This window comes from Neomonachus schauinslandi, chromosome 4 (genome assembly GCF_002201575.2).
Source record: "Neomonachus schauinslandi chromosome 4, ASM220157v2, whole genome shotgun sequence".
Classification (NCBI taxonomy): Eukaryota; Metazoa; Chordata; class Mammalia; order Carnivora; family Phocidae; genus Neomonachus; species Neomonachus schauinslandi.
This window is the reverse complement of record NC_058406.1, coordinates 176,448,211-176,462,165: the sequence shown is the minus strand read 5'-3', so window position 1 is coordinate 176,462,165 and position 13,955 is coordinate 176,448,211. Positions and strand designations below refer to the sequence as shown.

At 38.9% G+C, this 13,955-nt stretch overlaps 1 protein-coding gene and 1 non-coding gene across 5 annotated transcripts in view; both read left to right on the top strand.

Moving 5' to 3' along the window:
* The window catches only part of CYRIB (CYFIP related Rac1 interactor B), a 146,270-nt gene that overhangs the window by 67,306 nt on the left and 65,009 nt on the right, over positions 1–13,955 (top strand). The window lies entirely within an intron of this gene.
* On the top strand, positions 3,667–3,855 carry LOC123324726. The gene has a single exon (XR_006539995.1). It is a non-coding gene; the product is annotated as a small nucleolar RNA SNORA73 family (small nucleolar RNA).

Below are 13,955 nucleotides of genomic sequence, written 5' to 3'. Positions count from 1 at the left end.
TTTTGAATAATTTAAAGAATGGCAACGTCAAAGAGTTTTTGACTATAGCATCATTTTGTAATTATGTGGCAAAAGTTTTGGGAAAAATGTTGATTGCTCTCAGCTGCAGTTTTCTCAAGTTCATATATTTTGAGAATTGCTCTATTTGATTTTTTAAAGTGCTTTGAGATCTTTGGGGAGAAAGTACAAAGAAAGTACAATAGGCATGTCATTTTATGTTACGCTTTAGTCCTTTGAGTAGATTTGTTCACTTAGAATGGATATTTGATATCTTCTCAGTATTCATGAGCAATAGTCAATTCAGGTTATGTCTTGTGCATTTAAAGTCACCATAAAAATTCTTAGATGTGTAAGCTCATCCTGTATTATGATCAGTTCACCAAAATGAGGTTAATTTTTCAAGAGATATTTTTTCAAGTGGCAGAAATGGAACGTATCATCAGTAATGTGACAGTGGTTATGTAATACATTTTTTTAATGATCTTACTTATTTGAGAGAGAGATTGAGAGAACGAGTGAGGGGGGAACAGAGGGAGAAGCAGACGCCCTGCAGAGCAGGGAGCCCAACACGGGACTCGATCCCAGGACCCTGGGATCATGACCTGAGCTGAAGGCAGATGCTTAACTGACTGAGCCACCCAGGCACCCCAGCGTTTATTTAATATTTCAGTGGTGGTGGTCATAATGCTAATAGTAACTAGCACATAGTGTTTACTACTTGCCGGGTTGAGTCTAAGAAATTCTTTACAACAACCTTGTTAGGTGTTAGTATTCCCATGTCACAGACTAGGAAATTGAAGTTAAGTAATAACTAAAGTGACACAGCTACTAAGTGATAGAACTTGGTCTTGGCTCTTTAATTATTATGCTGTGGTAGTGAACACCTATTATATGCCAAGTTCTTTATATACATTAAGGTAGTTTTATGACAACCCTGCCTGGTATAGGTTAATTCCTAGTTAACTACTAATTAACAGGAATAGCAGGCTCAGAGAGCTTAGGTAACTTGTCCAAGTATGCTCCCAAGTAGGGTGAGGAAGGCTGGCATAAACCCAAGCCTCTGTGATTTGTAGTCTTTACTAAAATTCTATTTCAAAGTACTGATTTGAGGTCCTGTATTTTATATTATATATTTAGAAGGCATACTTAAAACAGCCAATCTAAAAACTTTTTCAGCTGACACACAGGATGGAAAATGTTCACTTCTCTACTCTCTTGTGAGCATATACAGGATTATAATTTCCTGCTTACTAGCTGTAGCTTCACCCTTTTCCCACTCATATAAGTATATTGGAATGCAAATGAGTGACATTTGTAAAACTTTATTTTATTTATTTATTTATTTATTTGAAGATTTTATTTATTTATTCATGAGAGACAGAGAGAGGCAGAGGAAGAAGCAGGCTCCCAAGGAGCAGGGAGCCAGATGCGGGACTCGATCCCAGGACTCTGGGATCATGACCTGAGCTGAAGGCAGATGCTTAACCATCTGAGCGACCCAGGTGCCCATTTGTAAAACTTTTTAAACAAGGAAATCATTCTTAGAAGGTTGATTCTTTAAAAACACACATTTCTTGTGACACATCCTGTGTTCTGATAGTGGTACTACTGGTGAGAAAGGCTTTTTTTCCCAAAGATATTGGGTGATTCTGTTTAAGTAGAAGACCTTTTGCAAAGATATATTTTTGTAGCTATTTAATTTATTTTGAAAAGATGACATTCAGTGGTACTGTTTTATGCAACACTGTGAAGTTTTCAATCCTGTGCAGTTATAGTCTGCCATGGGAGTAATTTCTACTTGATATATTCCAGTTGGCACAATATGTCTGGTATTGTATTATAAACCTAAACTAATACGGACACTTCACTGTGCTTAGAATATTTCTTCCAGTCATAAATTGGCATGTTCTCAGATAATTCAAGTTACACTGAGTACTAATTTAGGTCAAACAATTTTAGGACATACTTGCTATGAAAAAAGTTATGACATATTCCCAGATATTATTATTTGGGGATTATTTATGCCATTTCTCTGTTCTTTATGAGAGTAATAGAAAGTTGAAGGCACTAATTTAATCCATGATTTACTAGGCAGGTCTTGAAGTGGACTTTTATAGTTTGCTGATTTGTGCTCTTATCGAGAGATTCTACTCATTGTAAAATTTTAGTATGTATGGACCAAACCGTTGCACTAAAGCCCTAATTTGCTTTTGTCTGATAGTGTGAAGATTCTCAGATTAACTATGAAATGGGAATAATAATGTCTCTGCTGTGTGCCTCACAATTCTTATGAAATATTTATATTAATTTCAATGCAGTGTGGTAGGGAGGGCAAAATATAATTTTATTAAATTAACACATTTCTTTTTTGCGGGGGACACAGGGAGAGGGAGAGAGAGAGAATCTCAAGCAGACTCCTCACTGACTTGAGATTCTTTCTCTCCCTCTCCCCCCCACTTGCTGTGTCTCTCAAATAAGTCTTAAAAAAAAAAAAAACAACTTGTTTTTGATAATGTATTTTTTGACAACTAGCATAATACTTGATATATGATTGTTATGAATCCCCCAAATAATGAACACATGAGCACGCTTATAATAACAGTGAATAAACTACTAGTAGTCCTTCCTTAGAGTAGATAGAAGAGCGAGAAAAATAGACAATGTGAGTTCAGTGCTATGTATTCCATAGGTACCTAATCTTATGAGTCAGGGTAAAAGTCCATGTTGTCATGCCATTTAAACTAAAACCTGAGGAGTGGACCAGTAGTCAGTCAGACAAAAGGGAGGATGCGGGGTGCCTGGGTGGCTCAGTCGGTTAGGTGTCTGCCGTCAGCTCAGGTCATGATCCCAGGGTCCTGGGATCGAGCCCCACATCGGGCTCCCAGGGAGCCCACTTCTCCCTCTTCTCCCAGCTCCTGTTCTCTGTTGCTATCTCTGTCTGTGTCTCTCTCTCTCTCTCTCAAATAAATGAATAAAATCTTGAAAAAGCGGGGGGAGAATGCACGGGCCTAAATTGAGGGAGAGGCAAAAGCTTTGAGATAAGAGAGGTCAGGTACATTTTAGAAACGGCTACTGGTTCTATAAAGGAGGTGTGGGAAAGAGGTACACAATAAGTAGACTGTAAGCCTGGCTGCATGAGTTGTGTTAACAAGTTCAGGTCAGTTTGGACTGAAGGCTATAGGGAAACCATTATAGGATTTTCTTTTTTTAGGATTTTAAGGGAGGGGAGAGTGAAATACTAGCTTTTTCTGACAGCTTTGGGAGAATGGATTGAAGATGAAGTAAAATTCAATACAAGTAGGCAAGTTAAGAGGCTATTGTTACTAAAGTCCAGGAAAGAATTGATAGTGATCATCATTTGAGTACTGACAATGGAGGAATAGTATTAAATCCATAAGATTTGATGATTTACTGGATTTAGGCTCTGTAGAGCCTGTCAGTTTGCTTCCGGTTTTCCCCAAAGGTCCTGTTGCTACTTTTTCATGTAAAGTTGAGATGCTGTTGGGGCTAAGTTTTCCCCAAAGGTCCTGTTGCTACTTTTTCATGTAAAGTTGAGATGCTGTTGGGGCTAAGACAAAGCCAGATGTATTCTCGAATATGCATTTTCAGTTGACTCTCTACATTGTTAGTTATGGAGTTGACCCATCCTAAAGTGGGCATATCAGACCAACGTGGATATTCCTGGGAGGTCACTATCCCTGGGCTCTGTCCAGGTGGCGTAGGGGAGCATAGGGTTCTGCCCCATGATGTACAGTCCATTTCCACCATGCCTTGAGTCTGCACCTGCATATTCCTACAGCTTCTCAAGAGTCCTGTGGATGATGACAGAGGAGACAAACAATGCGGGAAACAGCTCTAAGAACCCCCATCTGGATCTATGATTGGAAATGAAAGAAAAATCTTTTATCAGCTGCAGTTTTTCTGGATTAAGCTCTTACCTACCTCTTTCGCAGCGATTGCTCAGGATTCCAAATAATTGGATTTAGGGAGAGAAGAGCCTCACCTAACATTGGCAGTTGACACTTTACACTGTTGGGTCCTTTATTTGGCGGAGAGAGTTGGTAAAGTGAATGACAAATGCTGTTTTTATAAGATAAGCCTGGAGGTTTGGAAGCTGGGGCACATTTGACCCCCTTGAAAAACTGCCCTTTATAGTAAATCAAGGGGGACAGTAGGTTAGAAAACCAAAGTAGGAATATCAGCCTGTGGACTCAAGAGGTCTCCATGAGTCAGGGATTCAGTTTCCACAAGAGGCCAGTAGCATGCTAACAATTGCTTTAGAGAAGGAGCATGTCTGATAGTTGTGTCCGGAAGGCAGAGTGCAGAACCCCCAGGGGCACCTGCAGGTGGAGACTGCCTGCCTTCCTTTGTCAGAAGCTCTAATCAATAAAATCGTAAGTCACAGAGACTTGTAACCAAAAAACGGTCATTAGGGTTGTGGGGCCCCAAAGGTACTAGGATTTTTCTACATGCAACCCTTCCTGATTGGGAGAATCCCCTCTGGCACTTAGAAGGTGGGGAAGTACAACCATGTAACATATCAACTCTTAACTATACATTGGGATGTAGAGACAGCAACAGAACATTGAACTGGCCCAGAGAGTCCTGTCCTTTAGTCACATTCGTTTTTTTCCCCACTGTAAATCCTGCCCAAACCCTATTAATTGAATCTGGATGTTCCCTCCCTTCACAGGACTGGGTAGGCTGGTGATGACATGGGTCCCTATATCTAAACCTTAAAGCTTTGAGTCCCTCTCTAAAGTTCCCTGGGCAGCCTATTGGCTCTATGGCCTTCAGTCCTTCTTGGGAGTCAGGGAGACTTCAACCCCATACTTATCATTTTTTTCTGTAAAGCAGAAGAGTTTTGGGGGTAGAAGTAGAACAGGGTAGGAGATGGGAGCACGAGGGAGAGAGCACCTGTACCAGCAATCGAAGCAATCAAAGCTGGTTATAACCTTTTGGTTATTCCCTCATAGTTCAATCAAAGAAACTTCCAATAATTTTGGTCCAACTAAAACTTCATTTTGGCAGCAAGGCCATCATTACTTACATAATCCATTTTAGTTTTGGGGATTCTGAGGGTCAGTAGTCACAGCCACAGTGCCTTTCACCTGGAGACACAGGGCTGTTGCCCCATTGTCTTGGCATATCCCTTCCTCTGCCGGCCCAGAGGAGAGTGAACAACCACCAAGTCACCATTTGGGTGGTTGATTTCAATTCCACTTTTTACTGCTCAGTTTCTAAACATTAATCCAACTCCTGTTCATTAACGGTAGGGTGGTAGGGATCCATATTCTCATCTTCTCCCTACCTACCATCAGGACCACTCTCAGATCCCAGGGTGTCTTCCCATTTCCTAGACCTCTGCCCTTGGGGGCCTTTATCCTCTGTCTTCTAGAAAGTCATGGGTGGCTCTGTCAGCATCCCATCCTTACTGCCAAAACTGTCCAGAACCATGATGGTCTGAGATCTTACCCTAGTTGCAAGCTAGTAAGTTACCATGCCACCTTTTCATGGATGCTGGTAGAAAACAGGAGACTCCTGTGTAAGAGATGAAGGACAGTATTACTCTCACTAATAGCAGTAGCCAGAGCATCAGCATTTGAAATGTATTTTCTCCAAGGTAAGTTGGTATCTGATAACATTTACTCAAAAAGTAATGACTAACATGTTCAGACGTCTTTTGATTTGAAAAAAATCACACATGGTTTTTTAGGAATTTCAGGGACATTATATTAAGGTGAAGCACGGGAAAACCACCTTGGGTTGCAAGGTATGAGATTACTTTGCTTTTGTTTATGTCATACAACAATTCTCTACTTAAAATTCTGGAAAATTCTAACAAAACAATATAAGCACATTTTTAATGAGGTTTTTTTTCCTTTAGATCTTGGGACAGTATATATTTAGGGGCTACCATAGGGACCTCTGGGTGGCTCAGTGGGTTAAGCATCTGCTTTCAGCTCAGGTCGTGATCCCAGGGTCCTGGGTTCAAGTACTGCATCGGGCTCCTTGCTCAGCAGGGAGCCTGCCTCTCCCTCTGCCTGCCTCTCCCTCTGCCTGCCACTCCCCCTGCTTGTACACATGCTCTCTCTCTCTCTGACAAATAAAATCTTTAATTTTAATTAAAAAAATTTTTTTATTATTCATTTGAGACACAGAGATAACGCACATGAACAGGGGGAGAGGCAGAGGGAGAGGGAGAAGCAGGCTCCCCACTGAGCCAGGAGTCCAATGTGGGGCTCAGTCCTAGGACCCTGAGATCATGACCTGAGCCAGAGGCAGATGCTTAATCATCTGAGGCACCCAGGCACCCCAAATAAATAAACTCTTAAAAAAAAAAAAAAAGGAGGAGCTAGCATAGTTGGAGGAAGGTTTAAACTTAGAATTTTTCATTTTTTTAAAGGGGGTTGGGCTTCATTTTATCAATCATAATTTTCTAACTCCTGTCCAGTTAGTTTCTGTAAACAAACGTAAGAAATGTTATTTCGAAATTTAACTTTACTTGCTGAAAATTGTTACGTTTAAGCTTGTTTTGACTTAAATCTTTGATATGTTCTGGTATTACATAAATATTATTTACCAAGTTGTTTTCTAAAGTACAGAGAAGTCAGCTTCATTTATTCTGTCCATTTGGATTAAAGTGTACATGAATGTACAGAGCTGGAAATGTAAAGAAATCTAGCTATGGTGGCTCCTCTTCTAAGTCACTAGTGGATAAAAGCTTAATGTTTGAGAATCAAGGGCTAAAGCATTTTGGAAATACACTTTGATAATTGGGACTTCCTATATTAAAATGTGAATATAGTTAAACCAAAGCTTTTTCTTTTTATTTATAGAGCAGTATGTTGAAGCAATAGTCAAAATATGTAGCCTGGGATTGGCAACCCTTTGAAATGGGTGTGCCAAAGTTCCATTATAGTATGTGTCATAGTGACAACTGGCCAGTGTTCTGTCTTTGGTATGTGTTACTGACCCCTTCTTAGTAGTCTATTAGCATATTAGAAGTTCATTTAAGAACTTTAGCTGATTTTCAGTGTTCTTATCAGCAGCTTTTAAAAATCACATATTTTATTAAAAATCAAATTTAATTTTTTTAAACCATTCTCATTTTGCCTAGTTTGGGTAGGTAGATAGCCTATTATTTTAAATAATTAAAAAATATTTAAACATTTCAAATTTTCCTAGTTGAGGTATACAGGCAAAACTTTAGTGAAGTCCTTTCCCTGCCTCTGGTCTCTCAGATCCTTTCTAGGGTCTTATTTGTGTCTCACAAGTAAGAGATGAGTGAGCAGTTTTTTTAAAAAAAGTATAGTTGGTTTACAGTGTTATAGGAAACTGTCTTCAAATCGTAAAGTAGAGCTAAACAGGTGCTGTGAGACAGTTTATCCCAGGCAGTTATAAGTCACATGATTAGCAAGTATTTTCTCCCAGTCTGTGCCTTGTCTTGTTATTTTCTTAATGGTATCTTTTGAGATGCAAGGGTTTTGAACTTTGATAGAGTCTAGTTTATCTTTTTCTTTTCTTTTAAGAATCCTGCTTTTGGCTATGGTGAGCGCTGTGAATTGTGTAAGACTGTTGAGTCACAGACCTGTACCTCTGAAACAAATAATACATTACATGTTAAAAAAAAGAAGAACATAGCGGGAAGGGAAAAATGAAGGGGGGGACCTGGAGGGAGGAGGAGACGAACCATGAGAGACTATGGACTCTGAGAAACAAACTGAGGCTTCTAGAGGGGAGAGGGGTGGGGGGATGGGTTAGCCTGGTGATGGGTATTAAAGAGGGCATGTATTGAATGGAGCACTGGGTGTTATACGCAAACGGTGAATCATGGAACACTACATTGAAAACTAATGATGTAATGTATGGTGATTAACATAACACAATAAAATTAAAAAAAACAAAAAGAGGGCGCCTGCGTGGCTCAGTTGGTTAAGCGACTGCCTTCGGCTCAGGTCATGGTCCTGGAATCCCGGGATCGAGTCCCGCATCAGGCTCCCTGCTCGGCGGGGAGCCTGCTTCTCCCTCTGACCCTCCCCCTCTCATGTGCTCTCTCATTCTCTCTCTCTTAAATAAATAAAATCTTTAAAAAAAAAAAAAAAAAAAAAGAATCCTGCTTTTGGTGCTGTGTCCATGAAGTCTTAGTCCAACCCAGGGCCGTGAGATTTATGCCTGTGTTTTCTTCTAAATGTTTTATATTTTATCATTTTAGTTCTTTTGTTTGGGTCTGTGATCCATTTTTAATTAACTTTTTTTTTTTTTAAAGATTTTATTTACTTAGAGCATGTGAGCGGTGGGAGGGGCAGAGGGAGAGAGAATCCCAAGCAGACTCCGTGCCGAGTGCAGAGCCTGTCACAGGGCTCAATCCCATTACCTCAAGATCATGACTCTAGCCGAAACCAAGAGTCGGACACTTAACTCACTGAGCCACCTAGGCACCCCTAATTAACTTTTATGTATAGCATGAGGTAAATTTCTTAAGTTGATCTTTATGTAGATAGCCAGTTTCTCAGTGCCATCTGTCGAAAAGACTGTCCTTTTACCCCTTTGAATTGCCTTGGTATCTTTGTTGATAATCAGTTGACCCTGGATATATGGGTTTATTTCTGGACTTTCTTTTCTGTTTTATTGGTCTACATGTCTATCCTTCTGCCGGTACCACATGTCTTGATTACTGTAGCTTGTTATGCCATATTTTAATAGTGCAAATAGCATTCTTTTCTTGTAAAAGTATACGCTCATTTATTTTAAAAAATGAAACAAAAAAAGTGAAAGAGGAAAGCAAAAATCACCATCTAAGTAGTCAGTGTTCTGGTGAACATCTCTCCAGATATCTCTGCACATACATGCATGTTGTACGAATGCACACACATCCTCCACAGTTATACATAAAGACACGTCAGTATTTGCCCCACGCTCATTGTTCTTGTGTACTTTTTGAGTGAATACATTTATTGTCAACTTTAAGAGAGAACTGATTATTTTTCTTTCTTCAGGCACTTCTGTAATTCTGTGAGTTTTTACTGCCATACGCTTCTGAGAAGAGCAAAGATTATTTGGGCTAAGAACTGAGTGCTTTTTTTCTTGGTTAGCATGTTAATTGGAATTTATTTCTTACTTCATCTGCTGAAAGATGACTTTAAAACAAATTTTTTAATGTGTGCTCTGTGAATGGATGGCAGATTATGTGTGGAACATTGACAAAATCAATCCCTAAATCCAGTTTTAAACATTTAAAGTTTCCATAAATCTGCTCTTCAGCATTAGCTTAACTTTTTGGCAGTTGTGATCACGAGTGTGAAACCAGTAAATACTGTATGTGTGGTGATAGAGTTTTATTTGCAGTCATATGAGGACTGATCCCCGCTGCAAGTTTGTTTTTGCCACGTTAATATGCTCTGTTGCATTTCGTGGATTCAGCCTGTCTGTAATCCTGGTAGAGCTCCATCCTGTGATACTTTCAGTAATCACTGTGGAACTCTGACCAAACCCTGAAACACTTTCTCATCTTGAGTGTAGGTCAGATCCCATGGTCGGAAACTCCCTTGACATTCACATGCTTCTTGTAGTATGATTTTTATAGGATGAATACAGGGCTTAAAGTTACATTTAGAGATGTAATATGTATAGGAGACCATAGAGAATTTAAAAGATTGAAGTTTAATCTCTGACAGTGGGGAGCCATTAAAGGTTTTGAGTTTGGGGAGTGACTGTGACAAGTTTCAGAAAGCCACCTTTACATTGGTGTAATGGAAATTTGGTGTTTGAAAAAGGCATGCTGAAATTCTATGGGAAACTGGATTGCTCGATGAAATTATATAAATGAGGTGTTTTTGTACAAGATTTTAAAAAGAAAACTTAAAATAAGAAATTTTCAGATGAAAAATGGACTGTTTATATAAAGGAAAACAGCATGCTAAAGTGTTAACTGTGGCTAACTATGTGGTGGGATTATGGATTTTTCTTTCTACTTTTTGTGGAAATTTTAGTAAAGTGCTAAATATATCATGTAATAAGATGTTAAAATGGAACTCTTTTATTCTGAGTTTGGCCCTAAGTTGAGAGGTACACATTTCTAAAGAGAGTTATAAGCATACCATGCAGGCATTGCAAAATAAAGAGCCAGAAAATGGATTTGTGACCTCTAAATACCTACCCCATCTGTTGGTATAAGGAGCTGGAAATTAGAATAGTTTTTGAACTGAGTTGTTGGAAATTGGAAAAGTGTTTTTAAACCAAGTTGTTAGTGTGCTAGGAGTTTCTTCTAACCTCCCCCCTCCCTTTTTGGTGTGCTCCCCCTCAAGTACAGGAGATTTCTGGTAATGATTTGAGAGCTGAATATGTAACTTGTGTAGTTTAGGGGACACAGTGGGTTGATGTCTGTCTCACTGTGCCTGAGTGAAAGAGAAGCTATCCCCTGTGACAGCGCAGCAAAGCAAGGTTACTGTGGGTGGACTGCCCATCCTCCCTGAGTTCTGAATGGGTACCTGTGTCCCATAGACTGGATGAGGGCCACTAGTGAGAGGAAGCTCATAGGATCAGGGTGGTATGAGGCAGAGGGGGAGGAAGAAATGGCTGGATTCCCACAGGAGTTGCATTATCTTGCATCAAGAAATTGTGGTGAGAGATCCCCAGTGCTGGAATGGGTGAGAGCTTCCAAGGAACTCCAGAAAGCATTCCTTGACAGGTCAGTTTTAAATACTTCTTGAGCTGAGAGTGCTCCTGCCCTCTAATGACACTTAACTGCTACACCCAGGGTTCGTAAGGTGGGAAGGGAGAGCGGGTAAAGCACGGTGCTCTTGTCATGCCTAGGGCACGCGGGCTGCAGGCAGAACTGGGACATGGGGAGAAGCTGTAGTCCTGGATGACAAATTTTGACAATTATACTAAACTGGGTCTATCACTTTCTAAATTCTGACAGTTTTTATAACTTCAAAATGACCAACGTCATAAGCTTGCCTAAATAAAAGTTCAGGGACATTAAACTGTCAACACAGAATAACTTTAAAGGACAGTGGTAGATAAAACACTGCTTTATGGTTACATCCCACAGGTTTTGCTTGTTCAGGGTAATGGTTACAATTGTTTTTCTAATAAGAAAACTATCAATGAAAACGAATTTTTACAAGAAGAATGTGCCCATTGAGGCATTTTGTTATGGATAAAATGTCATCATCTTTGGGACCAGTCAAATCTGTGCTTAAGTCAGATCAGCCCTTATTAACACTGACATGAGATAAGTAAACCAATTTCTGAGGTTCATTTTCCTCATTTACTTTTTATGGAAAGGGTAACATCATCTGTTTGGCAGTGTTTTATGAAAAAAATACAGTCTATAGCAAAATGCGTGGTACACAGGTATTCACAAATATTAATAACCCTCTTCCCTCCTTATAGCAAATGCTTCCTAAGGTTTTAAATATGTTCTTACTCTCCTTAATATGTGCTTTGCTTCTTCTAAATGTATTCCTTAAAAAATACCAGATGGATTAGGGGACTGAGTATGACTACAGGATACTACCCAGAATGTAAGAAATGCTGGTTTTTAGTATAGCTAAAAATTCCACTTTTGATTTGAAATGTGAAATATTTTCAGAAAGAATGAAAAGTAATTTCACTTATGTGTTGTTTTTTTAGTGAGGAAACATATGAACTAGGGGTCTAAAGAAAAGGTATGTCCAGGTGGAGAATCTTTTCATTACTGTTCTTGGAGCAGTTTAGAATATATAAAACAAAAAGGAAGGCATCTTATTACAGAGAAAACAGTTTGTAAAAATCAGTATCATTTTAGTGTCCTTTTTTCCTCAAAATGTGTTTCATTGTTCTTTTTCTGGGAAGTTTTTAAGTTCTTTATTAGACTAATATATTTTAAAGTGATCTTAGTATTTTGTCTTCTTTCTGAATGTTCTCTTATACTTTTTTAATGTTCATATTTTATACTTTGAAGCTTAAAATTTTAATAATATAGGTACCTCTTAAAAGTCTCAAAAAACTGATTTATATAATCTTTAATTTCAGAGTATCTTTATTGTTTATACTTTGAACCCCAAGTTACATTTATAACGTAGTTTTGCTTATTTGTAGGAATGGCTTTAAATTTGGGAGGGAGTTATAGTTAGCTTTCTGTGTGCCTCCAGAATATTCTTTATAATTCATTCGAGGGTCTTCAGTTAAAAGTTGGAGAAACTTACAAGGTAATTTGAATGGAAAGGGAATTTATTGGCATGATGGCAGGTAGCTCACAGAATTGGTGGTGGAGAGATTAGAAATTCAGGTTCAGAAAGTGAGCAGTAACCACAGGAGGGCAAGAAGCAGATTATGTTACAATAACAGTCTGGTTAGGACACTGTGACACTGGTCTTGTTGCTATCCCTGTGAACGATTCTCAAGTATCCTGGGTCTTTGTACCATTCTCACAAGATAGAAAGTCATGGGAGTAGAGGGGCAGTATTTGTGGGCTGACCTTCCCTGACCTCCACACTTGCGCTCCATTGACCCTCCAGATCTTCATTTGGAGGCCTTGGCCTGGCAAATTTAACATGGCCAAAACAGTTCCTAGTTTGGAGAAGTTTTAATTTGTTGATTTGCTCTCTCTTCTTGTGTTTATGCTGTTTCGAGAATAAAACATTCAAATACACTGTTTTGAGCATGTAGCACAAAATAGTATGTATGCATGTTCACACTGATTTCAGGAAATGACAGTCCCTTCTTATTACATAGAAGGCATCCTGATGAAATATATATACACAAATATGCCAAAATCTGCAAATACTGAATGTTTTCCACTTGATTATCTCTGCACAACCTCTAAAAGTTAGGAGAAACAGTTCCACTAAAGGATTACCAGCCCTTGGGGTGCCTGTGTGGCTCAGTCGGTGAAGCGTCTGCCTTCGGTTCAGGTCATGATCCCAGGGTCCTGGGATCGAGCCCCGAGTTGGGCTGCTTCTCCCTCTCCCTCTGCTGCTCCCTCTGCTTGTGCTGTGTGTGTGTGTGTGTGTGTGTGTGTCAAATAAATAAATAAAATCTTTTTTAAAAAAAAGGATTACCAGCTCTTTTGAGAAATAAAGTTAACCTATATGATGTGATGCTTTTGTAGTTGTGTGTTACTGATGTTTTTATCTGTTAAACCCATTCGGTAACCTGTGGCTACTAGTGAACATTTCATTCTTAGGAGGAGAGCCTGTAAGACATGTAAGGTTGTTTCTAAAAAGAGAAGAGAGCTCCCCTCCACCCCATACCCACCCCCCTTCATTCCAGGAACTGTAGCATGTTGAACTATTTGTTTTAAAGATAGAGCTTTAACACATACATAGATAATCTTTGATCATTAAAGAGTTAAAATAGTACATGTTCTTTTTTGAAAATGTTTTCCTGTCATCTGGTTTGTAAATTCAGACTTGAGTAGTCAAAATCTGGAATTATCTAAACTTCAGTAAGTAGAAATAAAATAAGAGCAGACAGATTAGGGTTCAGACATGCATGGCAGATGGAATAGTAGTTAAAAAATTGGGTGTGTGTGTGTTTGTGTTTAGTCACACTGAAAAATCTTACCCATTGTTTGTGAAGTTCTTGATATTGCCTCAGTTTTGGTTTAGCAAGGCCTTTTTCTTAAGGACTTTAGTGTTAATCTATTATGAACCCCTTGTTAATAATCAGTGCTTAAAATGTCTCTTTTAGGAGAAGAGAATATTCCCCTTTTCCAGGTTAGTGGATATGCTCATATTTATCCTAAAAAAAAGTTTACTTAATTTAAAGCTTACTGAATTTAAAAAATGTCTTTGAAAGTTGTTAGTGACGGTGGTATTTTTTTTTTATTATGTTCTGTTAATCACCATACATCGTTAGTTTTTGATGTAGTGTTCCATGATTCAGTGTTTGTGTATAACACCCAGTGCTCCATTCAATGCGTGCCCTCTTTAATACCCATCACCAGGCTAACCCATCCCTCCACC